This window comes from Castanea sativa, chromosome 11 (genome assembly GCF_040712315.1).
Source record: "Castanea sativa cultivar Marrone di Chiusa Pesio chromosome 11, ASM4071231v1".
In the NCBI taxonomy this organism is placed as follows: domain Eukaryota; kingdom Viridiplantae; phylum Streptophyta; class Magnoliopsida; order Fagales; family Fagaceae; genus Castanea; species Castanea sativa.
This window is the reverse complement of record NC_134023.1, coordinates 50,248,606-50,261,847: the sequence shown is the minus strand read 5'-3', so window position 1 is coordinate 50,261,847 and position 13,242 is coordinate 50,248,606. Positions and strand designations below refer to the sequence as shown.

General features: G+C 34.4%; 1 long non-coding RNA gene across 1 annotated transcript; it reads right to left on the bottom strand.

Moving 5' to 3' along the window:
* Positions 1-137: 137 nt before the first annotated feature.
* Positions 138-1,931, bottom strand: LOC142617695 (uncharacterized). The gene is made up of 2 exons (XR_012841022.1): positions 1,759-1,931; positions 138-1,162 (listed from the first exon to the last, which is right to left on the bottom strand). It is a non-coding gene; the product is annotated as an uncharacterized LOC142617695 (long non-coding RNA).
* Positions 1,932-13,242: the final 11,311 nt, after the last annotated feature.

The following is a 13,242-nucleotide window of genomic DNA, read 5'->3' as shown; positions in this document are numbered from 1 at the left end:
GCCTCCATTAGTAGTCAATCTAACTACTCTTAGCCACCAAAACGCTGTCTCAAAATATTGTTGCCTACTTGAAAAAATTTATAAATTAATGGAATAAGACAGAGTCCAGTAAGTAGCATAATTAATGGGAGTGGAGGAAATGTAAGTTTCATCTTCAATAATAATAATATGACAAGAATGATTGAATAATGAAACACAAAGTTTCTCAAAGTAAATACCTTGAAACTATATACTATAATCTGTGAGCGCCAACAATATAATTTCCAAAACAATAATATCTAACATAAGGTAAATTATCACAAATATACCACACGACCACATAGACCAGTCAGGAGATCCATCCATTCACAATGGCATGATATTGTCCTCTCTGGAATGCAGACTCTTGGTCCCATGGATAGCAGCCTCACCCATACCCTCAAAGTTTTTCTCTCCCCCTATGGGCAGCAGAGAGAGCGCGTCAAATAGGACCTCTCTTGCATGTGGTCTCTTGGCCCCATAGGCAGCAGCCTCACCCACTCACAATCAAGGAAACTCTTCCCCTCATAGGTAGCAAAGAAGAACACATCATCCAAAGTGAAAGGGCACTGACCTGGATTTGATTCCGTTATCACAAAGACTACAGAAACCAAATCGGGTGATCACCGAGTAATCACAGATAGTATGGTGTTAAAACCACATAAAGCACACATGTTACATTACTTTCAAATACATAGTTTATATCTAGGTAATTTCAAGAAAACCTTAGATAATTTAACTTCCACAAAGTTTGTAAGGTTTTCAACTTCATTCTTGTCAAAAAAGTTTTATATCAATTTTCCAATATCAAGACAAGATAAGCATCTTTAAATTTTCTAATAAACCATAAAATCCATAATTTCCTTATCAAAGATTAAATAAAAGATGCTCATATTTTCCATGTCAACAATTCATGCATTTCCCCGAATGCAATATCAAATATGATGCATTTTCATATATAATGGGGTCACAACACAACACTTTTAAGAAAACATATATCCATATATAATTTTCCAAAATGTGTTTGACCCAAAAACATCATTTATGAAACATGGTTATTTTCCAAAAATATTCCATTAAGAAGCTACTTACCTCGCAACCGCAAAATCCTAATTCTACAAGCTCCAAGGAGATTAGCTAGAACCTAAACAATATCAAGTAAACCTATCACAATAAACATAGAGCTTGAAATTGTATCTAGCTACAATTTAGGATTTGCTAAATAAGCACTTAATTAGGTAAGCCTAATATTTAACCTCATAATATATACCACTTCCAAAGTTTCTCAACAAATTGATTCACAAGGCATCAACTCCAATTTATAAAGTTAACTCATTTAATATCATCTTCAACATTATGACTAGCTTCCATAAAATTTACACTACATCATTAAGAGACGCATGAATGCAAAATCAAAATATCCTCCAAGACAAGAGATTTAGGACTTCAACTAACTCCAAATATATCCAATGGCAATGGAAAAATTAAATTTACCAACCATCACATTTTATAACTTAAAGCCCCTAAATTTTCCACCATACATAAACGTTAAGTAGTCATTATTAGCACAAATTATATACCCACTCATCAAATAATTCCAACAATACAAAACACATACAAGAAAACACATAAATATCACTTCCAATGCTCATAAATCACATGGGTATCATTATTAAAGCTTAGATAAATATAACCTCAAGCAAAAGTGTAAAACCCACCAAAATGATTAGAAATTTTTACCTCAAATAAAAGGATGAAGATGCTTAGGGGTTCTTAAGGATTTTTCCGGTGATCTTGCCGGAAAAATGATGGTGAGGTGGTGTGGTTTGGAGTGAAGTCCGGTGGGTGAGTGTGGAAGTGAGTGTGTGTGTTTAAGTAACGAGAAGAGAAAGAAAATGAAAGAAAGAAAAGAGAGACCTGGCCAAAAGAGAGGAGAGGTGGGTGAAAATGAGTGGTGGGGAAGGGGGTTAGGTGGGGGCACATGTAGTCCACTAAAAAAAAGCTAACTTTTTTTTTTTTTGATCTGATTGTCTAGGACGTTACAGGGTGTGTGGTCGAAGTTGGTAAGATAAAGGGTAGAGTACCAAATTTGGTCAAGATCTACCAAGATCTATCAAGATTTCTTAGAATACATTGAGATATTGTCATATTTGGTTAAGATTTAGCTAGATTCATGCAAAAGACAATAGGGAAATTATCATATCGGTGGAGAATGGTGATGTCTACGGGTGGAGATTGGTCAAATATGTTGGATTTGGGTTTCCTTGCAATGACCCATCCTCGACTTGGAAGTTGTCAAATTTCGAAATAGGCCATTGTCACATTAAGCAGATCAAGCTCAGTTAAATTTCTTGGTATGGAAAGTATCAGTCGAGTTTGGATAGTCCTATCTTTGACCAAGCTGTTAATTTTAATAACCCACATAAACAAAGATGTCAACTATTGTGACCAAAGAGAGACTTATAACGAAGTGACATATAACTATTTTTTATTTTTTTTTGAGAAGAAAAATAACATGTCACTTAGTAGTATAATTTGTTCTCTTTTATTAAAAGAATCATAGTTCAAATCCCTCTTCTTAGTGTTATTATTGTTAGATTATTAAAAATAAATAAATAAAGTTAATAAACCTTTTCCTCGCAATAAATTTTGCATTAACTTGAGTACCTAATTACCTTCTTCTTTTTTTATTTATTTATTTATTTTTTTTAAATAGATGCATGTAGTGGAAGAGGGAAGGGTGGGGTTGAGTACCTAATTACTTCAATAATATTAACTTGGCGCACCTATGCTATGCACTATGGTGCATATTCATTCACAAAAGAACCTATCATATAGCAGGCATGTGCAACAACTGAATGCACGTTTCACGTGTGCATTATGCATCTTCTTATTACATAGAGGTCTAAAAGCAAGTCAAGCTACGAAGCAAGTCAATCCCACCCACCAACTGCAAGATTTTGACGTGTGGCCCTGCATCATTCTTGTCTTCATTAAAAAAATAATAATAATAAAAAGGAAAAAAAGAAAAGAAAAACAGGCAATGGTAGTGGAAAGTAGGTGAGATAATTGTAACTTTAAATCATGCTAATCATGAACTAATTACTAATAAATTAATGGTAAGTGGGTGAGATCATTGTAACTTTGTGTGAAAGACGTCATCGTAATTACGTGTTCTGTGTTTTTCCTGTTTGAAATAGAGAGATCTGGGATCACAGAATAAATAGGAGCACAAGAAGATTTTAAGAATTACTACCATGAAGTTTAATAAATTACTAATTAAAAACAACATTTTTTCTTCCATGAATGAGTACTAGCTATGAGAGAGAGAGTGTGTAGACTTGCTTCTTATATCGTAATACACTAATACTTTGTCTCTAGCCGCCAATTAAGCTGTTTCTTGGAGTTGAGTATTCAAGCATTTCCTTTCAAATAAAATTCACAGGTTCTACGCTCCACTACAACAAAATGTATTTTTAGTGAGGAAAAAATTCGTCACTAAGAGTCCAGTTTTTCGTCACTAAAAACCTTTAGCAACGAAATTGGACGTTTAGTGAGGAAACTCATTTCGTCGCTGAAACCCCGTCACTAAAAGTCCTAGCGACGAAAATTTTCGTCACTAAAAGTCCGATTTGTTTTAAAAAGAAAAAACTTTTAGCGACGAAAATATTTCGTCGCTAAATGTTTGCCTCGCTAAAAACACTATTCAGTGACGAAATGATTTCGTCACTAAAAACACTTCAGTTTATTAAATCATATTTAGTGACGAATAATTTCGTCACTAAAACTATTTTCGGATACATATAGTGACGAAAAAATTCGTCACTAAAACTATTTTTAAGAAAATTCAAGCACATATAGTGACGAAAATTTTCGTCACTAAAACCATTTCTTACAAAATTTTGCTACATTTAGCGACGATATATTTCGTCACTAAAACAATTTTTTGTTGCAATAATTGTGACGAAAAAATTTGTCGCTAAAACTTATTTTCTGTTTTTATTTTTTTCCTAGCTTTGATATTAACCTGTAACCTGTCATTACATTATTAAAACCTCAAATTTAAACAACACATTTATAAAAAAAGATCTATACATTCCACAAGTAAAAAATAAAAGAAGCATCCAATTCAAACAACTTCCATACAATAAAAGTCTACAATACATACAATAACTCAAGATGTTTTATAACAATACAAAAAGTGTAGCATAATATAATTAAAACTAATGAAAGATGTCCTCATATGTCTTCAAGTAATGCCAAAAGTAAATCTCCTAAAAGCCACCAATAAGAAATCTGCACAAATATAAAAACAATACTACATTAAAATCATAAAGTAAAAACATAAACTATGTTATAAGAAACATTTCTAACAATGCATTAAGAGTAGCCACACTAATGAATTAAAATCACAACTCCTAATTTATAAGTTGTACAAAGCAAATATAAATTTTCAAATGTAATATAAAGTACTAACCAATAAGTGTTTTAACTTGAAGATGAACCACCCCATAGGTAAGAGCATCATCATAACCCTTGCTCCTCAAAAAGTTAAGAGTATTCTGTTGGACCTCTTCTTGCTTAGCTCGTGCCTCTTGCTCCTTAGCTCGTGCCTCTTGGTCCCTAGCTCGCTCCCTAACTCGCTCCTGTTGGTCCCTAGCTCGCTCCCTAACTCGTTCCTCTTGGTCCCTAGCTCTTGCCTCTTTGAGCTCAATTATCTCATTTTCTAGCCGTTGGATATACTCCATCGAGGAATTAGATGAAGCGGTAGTTACTAGAGAAGAAGATGGTCTCATGCCAAGTCCTTTTACAATACCTGACTTCTTCTTAAAAACCAAGTTTGAAATCTCCTCTTGTGTAAGGGGAATTGCATTAGGATCTTGACAATGATCCTTTTGCACTTTGAGAATAGTTTCCTATCATTTGAAAGAGAGAATGAAACAAACAATCACAACATTAATACTACATATGTTATAGCTTTACAAACATGATATAAATGGAATGATAGGGATGGAATGCTACACATACATATGTCACTTCATCCTCATGGTGAATCCACATATTTGTATTTGGATTGAAATGAACATCTTTGAAGATTTTTGCCAATTTAGGAACTTGACCGCCATTATTATTTGTCTGATTAATTAACATTCGAGGGTTAGATAGATATAGTTAATTAATCACAACATGTAATATATTGAGGTTTAAGAAAATGAAAAAAATATTCACCTCCTCATCAACCCTAACAGCAAGTGCCTTTGTCCCGCATCTATGTTTGCCTGAAGTTTTCTTCCTATTTTCAGAGTTCTTTTTTGATTTTTCCTAATACTGAACATTCAAGATACTTATTAAATCATGAATAAAACAGTATACATTTACTTCATCTAAGTCTTAAGTTAATCATTTGACAACATAATATAGTAAACATTGGATAATAAAAATATACGCATAAATAATTTACCAGCCAATCCTTATTAGTCCATTTCCCATCAATGAGTCCATTCCACTGCTCAAGTGTGACATTCTTTGGCAGGTGGCTTCTTGCATAGTCAACACTAGGAGATTCTACAAGCTTTTTATAAGTTTGATGCAACTTATTGGAGTTGCAACTCAATAATCTTCCACATTTTGTATTTAATGCTTTTGTTACCAAGTTGGAATCTCCGTGTAGCTTAAACTGATCCTGTAAAATAAAGTGTATATGTATTATAAAAATATTATTATATAAATTTAATATGCTTAATGAAAACAAAGACAAGTTAGACGTTATCAATGTAAATTTATCGCTATATTTTGAAGCACCACATTTCTAGTAGCAACATCAACACTTTTCCAATTTTTCACATTGTAATTAGACAAATTACTTCGCACTTGTACGCCAATTTGATTGACCAGCTTGCATGCATTCTTCCCACAGGAGCATCGTACTCTGTAGCTATACGTACTGGCAACTTACCACTTTTTTCAACAAGTGCCCGTACTGCTATACCTCGTGTTGTTCCACGGGTATTTCTGCTAGCCGATCCTATTTAAACATTATCAATGTTAAATTAAGTGAAGTATAATCTCAATAGTAAATTAAGTGAAGTATAATCTGTGTAATTACTAGTCGTGCTAGTTAATGCATCGGTAGCCTGTGCCTCTGCACTAGAAGAACTTTGGGCAAGAGGATTTGCCTCAGGAGGTGTTTCCGTAGATTGGACCGTAGATTGGACCACCGGAATAGATGCCTCACCTCGCGAGCGTGTAAGCCGTCCTGGTGCCATCTGTAACTAACAAACATACATTTAATGAAACAACAAAGTCATTACAAATAATGGAACAAAATTATTATCATCTATTGTACCCTATAGAACATCTATTGTACCTTATGGATTATAGAATTAGATGACGCATCATCATTGTCATCGTCACCAATAGGTGGTACATAATCATCATCTACCATAACACTAGCTCTACTTCTTTTTCCTTTTGCACAATTGGACTGAGCAGAATCCTTTAGAAAAGTTGAGATGTGCTTCAATCCCAAAGCATCAATTCTCTCTTGGTTTTGCCTCATTCTATCCAATCTTGCCATCTCATACCTTGGTATATTATGAGTGTATTTGGCCTTTTTGGGCATTTTTTGAAACTATGTATTGACATGAAAGATAAGTACAATTGCTACTAACTTAATATCATAGTCTACACCATTATCCATATCAAGCAATTCACAAGTACAAAATTTGAATATAATTGCTACTAACTCAACACAACAAATGACCACATCAATATCCATATCAAGTTCAAGATAAGTACATACCACATCAATATCCATATCAAGTTAAAGAAAAGTACAAAACATCTCAATAACAATTACTACTAACTTTACATATCATAGTCCATACCATTATCCATACCATTATCCATATCGAGCAATTCACAAGTGCTAAGTTTGAACACAATTGCTAAAACCTCAACATAAAAAATGATCACATCAATATCCATATCAAGTTCAAGATAAGTACAAAACTTTAAAACAATTGCTACTTAGACAAGTATAAAACTTTAAGACAAACACTCAACATTTAAGACAATTATTATGAATTCTACATATCATAATTCATATCAAGATCAACATCAGGTATGTCATGTAGTTCATTTTGATTAGCATCTCCTGAAGTTCCACCTTCAAGAACAACCTCAATTTCAACATCACCCATACAATACTCAATAATATTGTCCTCAACATTAACAGAGACAACATCAACAATTGCTTCTTGTTGAAATGCGTCACTATCTTTTGTATTATCATTGGATTCTCCACCCCCGACTTCCGGGACATCAAACACTCCCCTATGTTGGATGGATTGCACAATTTTCCAAAGTTCACCCAATTTGGTATCTTGAAGGTAGAAAACTTGTCTCGCTTGACTAGGAAGTATAAAAGGGTCATTTTCATACCACCGACTTGTAACATCAATGCTTGTGCAGTGTGCATCAGTTCTTATCGTTCTCCTTCAACCATTGGTACTGGTATTGTACCATTCACACTGGAACAAAACAACTTTATGGCGAAACACATACTCCAATTCCCAAATTTTGCACACATGACCATAGAAGTTGTGCATTTCTCTTTCATGGTCCCCTTCGGTACATACACCACTGTTTTGGGTTACACGAATATTGTCTAGGTCCCTTGTATGAAACTTTACACTATTGACCATACAAACTGTGTACTCCTTCACATGCGGCTTAGGACCATTTGCTAATGACCATAACTGTTTAGTTGCTTCTGGTGACTTGCTAATTTTCAATCTATTCATCTATAATGATATACAACAAGTGATATTAATTAGTAATAAGCAATGATGAAACTATTTAAAATTTTAATTTCTATTTGTGTGATGAAGTTTCAAATGTCTTACATGTTCTCTAAACCACTTGGGAAACTCTTGTCGTTGGATTTGAGTTATGGCTTCACTAGTAGGATTATGCAATGTGCTTTTGTGTTCACTATTAAAAATAAGGTGATTTATTTTCAGCTAAGCATTGCAGATAATATTCAAAACTTAATCAAACAATACATGCATATGAAATCACATACTTTAAATAAGGCTCTAACTCAGGACTATTATACAACAAGTACCAATGAGCAGTATCAAGCAATGCACGAGACAAGTTGTCATCATTCCGCCTACCACCTGTAGGTCGGGCAGTTTGTGAAAAAACTATCAATCCTTCACTAGATTCACCAAAATCTTCATTTCTTTCTCTTCGATTATGCACAGTTTCGATCCCATCAATATACAAAGACCAATTGTTAATACATTCTTTGAGAATGTAAGCCTCTGCAATCGAACCTTCTGGTCGAGCTCGATTGGAAACGTATCTTTTCAATTTTCCAAGGTACCTACGAGGAAAAAATACGCAAATTATGTGATTTTATACCACATGAGAAAGATGTAATTGATGGATGTATCAAATGATCTAATTACCTTTCAATTGGGTACATCCACCGATATTGTACCGGGCCTCCTAGAATTGCTTCTCGAGGCAAGTGAACAGCAAGGTGGACCATAACATCAAAGAATGCTGGAGGAAAGAACCTCTCAAGCTTGCATAGTATAAGAACTATACGTTCTTCTAGTTTCTCCAATTCACTTCGCTTTAGGGTCCTTGAGCATAAGTCTTGGAAGAAGCTGCCTAACTCAAACAATACAAAACTAATGTCTTTATGTGCAAATCCTCGCAACCCAATTGGAAGAATTCGTTGTAGTAGCACATGACAATCGTGGCTTTTCAAACTAGATAATCTACCATTTTTTGCATTCACTGACCTTGATATGTTGGCTGCATAACTATCCGGATACTTGACTGATTTCAAAAAGTCATAAAAACCATCCCTTTCATTTGGGCTTAATGAAAAGAAAGCCTGAGGCTTGTCATATGATCCATCAGGACGTTGTTTCAAATGCAACATGTGCCTAAAGTTCATATTTTGCAAGTCTATTCGTGCCTTGTCGGTGTCCTTGCTTTTCCCCTCAATGCCCAACAAAGTACCATAAGTACTCTCACTAATGTTCTTCTCCACATGCATGACATCGATGTTGTGCTTAAGCTTCTTATTTTTCCAGTATGGAAGCTTGTACAAAATACTTACCTTTGACCAATTTGGCTCCCCAATGAGTTGTCTCTTTTTGTTACTTGGATGTTTTCCTAAAATTATATTTGGCATTCTCTCTAGCTATTCTTGTATCTTTCCCACTTGTAACTCTAAAGATCTCTTCCATTTCTCTGATAAACCATTATGCAACCGACTATGTCTCCAACGATGTTCCATAGGAAAATAAGCTCGATAGTTAATGAATCCAATTTTACTTTCCAAAGCTTCTGAATATGGTTCATCATTGCAAGTGTAACAAGAATGATAACTCTTTGTCCTCCACCCAGACACATTACCAAATCCAGGATAGTCATGTATTGTCCACAACAAAATTGCACGCATTTAAAAATGCTCTTTTCTATAAGCATCATAAGTTTCTACACCTTCTTCCCATAACTCCTTCAACTCATCAACCAATGGTTTCAAGTAAATATCAATCTCATTTCCCGGTTGATGAGGACCAGGAATAAGCAATGACAACATAAAATATGGCTCTTTCATAACCAACCAAGGCGGTAGGTTATAGGGGATAAGTATGACAGACCACATACTATAGTTCTTGTTCATATTCCCAAAAGGGTTAAATCCGTCTGTAGCCAACCCCAACCTTACATTGCGAGGTTCGAGGGCAAAATCAGGATGTTGCAAATCAAACTCCTTCCACTCCTCACTATCAACTGGATGCCTCATTATCCCATCGTCCACGCGTTTGTCTATATACCATCTCATGTCCTTAGCTCTTTGGCCTGACATGTACAACTTCCTCAGTCTCGGGGTCAACGGGAAGTAACGCAATACCTTATGAGGAATCTTCTTACCTTGGGCACGTGTATCCCTATACCTAGGTGCCTTACACACCGGACATTTATCAAGGTTTTCATTTTCCTTCCAAAATAGTGCACAATCATTTTTGCATGCATCTATATGCTCGTATGACATGCTCAAGTCACGTAGTATCTTCTGTGCTTCATAAGTTGACCTTGGAACCAAGTTACCTTTCGGTAAAACTTTCGTCAGCAATTCTAGCATCATATCAAGTCCCTTATTACTCAAGTTGGTCATGACCTTCACATCATCTTAATAACAAACTTCAAGATACTATAATCAGTGCAACCCGGATACAACTCACGCTTTGCATCTTCCTCAAGTTTGTCAAAATTACGCACTTCCTCATCTTCGGTTGCATTTCTTGGTTCCCCTCTAATTCGGTCACCTACCAAGGCATCGATACCATCCATATGATCACCATCCGACATTTCATTATTATGAATGTTCTCGTTTAATACACGTGGTTCTTCATGATTATACCAATTAATGTAAGATTGCATAATCCCACGATGAAGTAAATGTACACGCACAGTTTGAAGAGAATGTCGATAGCAATTCACATAGTGAATACACAGAATATTACCACTACAGTCCACAACCGCTCTTGCAAAATTAAGAAATGCATTGACCCCTTCAATATATGGACGACTTAATCTGCCATCCGGTGTCTTACCAATTGTCATCCAACTTTTATCCATGTTCGACTACAATTGCAAAGTGAATGCTACTTTAGTAAAATAAGGACAACTCATTCATAATGTATTCTAACATCTAAGTCTATAAGCTACTTAGATAAAATTCTATCTCATTCATGAATACATAAATCTATATTAATACTAAAACACTCCCAATATTAGTTTAAACCACCTTATAACACCATGCAAGCCACCCGCTTGCTCCAACACAACAACCCACCACAAAACCAATCACAAATATCACAAGTATAGAGTGTTTACAAGTATTGAAATCAATTAAAGTATTATTCATCACATCTAATCAACAAATTCCATTCACATTTGCAAGAATTGAAAAAACACTCCCAATATGTATTTAAACCACCTTATAACACCATGCAAGCCACCCGCTTGCTCCAACACAACAACCCACAACAAATCCAATTTCCAACATCACAAGTATAGAGTTTACAAGTATTGAAATCTAATAAATTTCTCTTTCATCATATCTAATTAACAATGCTCATTAACATTTGCAAGAATTGAAAAAACACTCCCAATATGTATTTAAACTACCTTATCACACCATGCAAGCCACCCGCTTGCTCCAACACAAAAACCCACCACAAATCCAATTTCCAACATCACAAGTATAGAGTTTACAAGTATTGAAATCTAATAAAGTAATATTCATCACATCTAATTAACAATACTCATTCACATTTGCAAGAATTGAAAAAACACTCCCAATATGTATTTAAACCACCTTATAACACCATGCAAGCCACCCACTTGCTCCAACACAACAACCTACCACAAATCCAATTTTCAACATCACAAGTATAGAGTTTACAAGTATTGAAATCTAATAAATTTCTCTTTCATCACATCTAATTAACAGTGCTCATTAACATTTGCAAGATGTGAAAAAACACTCCCAATATGTATTTAAACCACCTTATAACACCATGCAAGCCACCCGCTTGCTCCAACACAACAACCCACCACAAATCCAATTTCCAACATCACAAGTATAGAGTTTACAAGTATTGAAATCTAATAAATTTCTCTTTCATCATATCTAATTAACAATGCTCATTAACATTTGCAAGAATTGAAAAAACACTCCCAATATGTATTTAAACTACCTTATCACACCATGCAAGCCACCCGCTTGCTCCAACACAAAAACCCACCACAAATCCAATTTCCAACATCACAAGTATAGAGTTTACAAGTATTGAAATCTAATAAAGTAATATTCATCACATCTAATTAACAATACTCATTCACATTTGCAAGAATTGAAAAAACACTCCCAATATGTATTTAAACCACCTTATAACACCATGCAAGCCACCCACTTGCTCCAACACAACAACCTACCACAAATCCAATTTTCAACATCACAAGTATAGAGTTTACAAGTATTGAAATCTAATAAATTTCTCTTTCATCACATCTAATTAACAGTGCTCATTAACATTTGCAAGATGTGAAAAAACACTCCCAATATGTATTTAAACCACCTTATAACACCATGCAAGCCACCCGCTTGCTCCAACACAACAACCCACCACAAATCCAATTTCCAACATCACAAGTATAGAATTTACAAGTATTGAAATTTAATAAATTTCTCTTTCATCACATCTAATTAACAATGCTCATTCACATTTGTAAGAATTGAAAAAACACTCCTAATATGTATTTAAACTACCTTATAACACCATGCAAGCCACCCGCTTGCTCCAACATAACAACCCACCACAAATTCAATTTCCAACATCATAAGTATAGAGTTTTATAAGTTTTTAACTAAAATTTACTTACTTTGCTCAAGCTAAGCTTACAACTTTCGGAAAAAATCCAAAATTATTGCAAACAATGTATATTTAGCCTGCAAAGGAGAAATAAAATAAATAAATAAATAAATAACGTTATAACTAGAAGACATAACAAAATTAAGTCCCTAATGATAACTTCTCTTTGGTGAAAACAATAAATTGAACTCATGATGCATAGCACGTCTTTTACAATGATTAGAACCCAAACTTAACAAATCTCTTCACACTTATGCAAAATCTTCATGGTACCATGAAAGGTCAAAATAAAACATATTTCCACCAAAATTTTGACTCATTATTAAACTGGTCAACATACCAGTTGTAGCTTCTCTGAATCACATACAGGTGGCATGTCATTGAGTTTAGACAATGAAACATTTAGCCCAATTTCATTACCATTAGACTTCAGAGTTAAATAGTAAGATTGAAGGAAAAGAATGAGAAGTAGTTCAGTTGATTGAAACCATAGGTGCAAAAAGTAATTAAATAAGCTAAACTACTTAAAACTCAATCTATAAGACAAAACATTTTGACGCAATAATTCCCCTAACAACATAGGCACTTCCAAAACATCTCTATTTCCATCCAACTCAATTAATCAAAATTTCAGTCAAAGATGAAGCATTGTACAAAGATGAAATAAGGTGACATAAAACTAAGTTACAAATTTCAACAAGTCATGAAAAATATTCTCATTTCAACAATGGTGTCACACTACATTTTCTCTTCT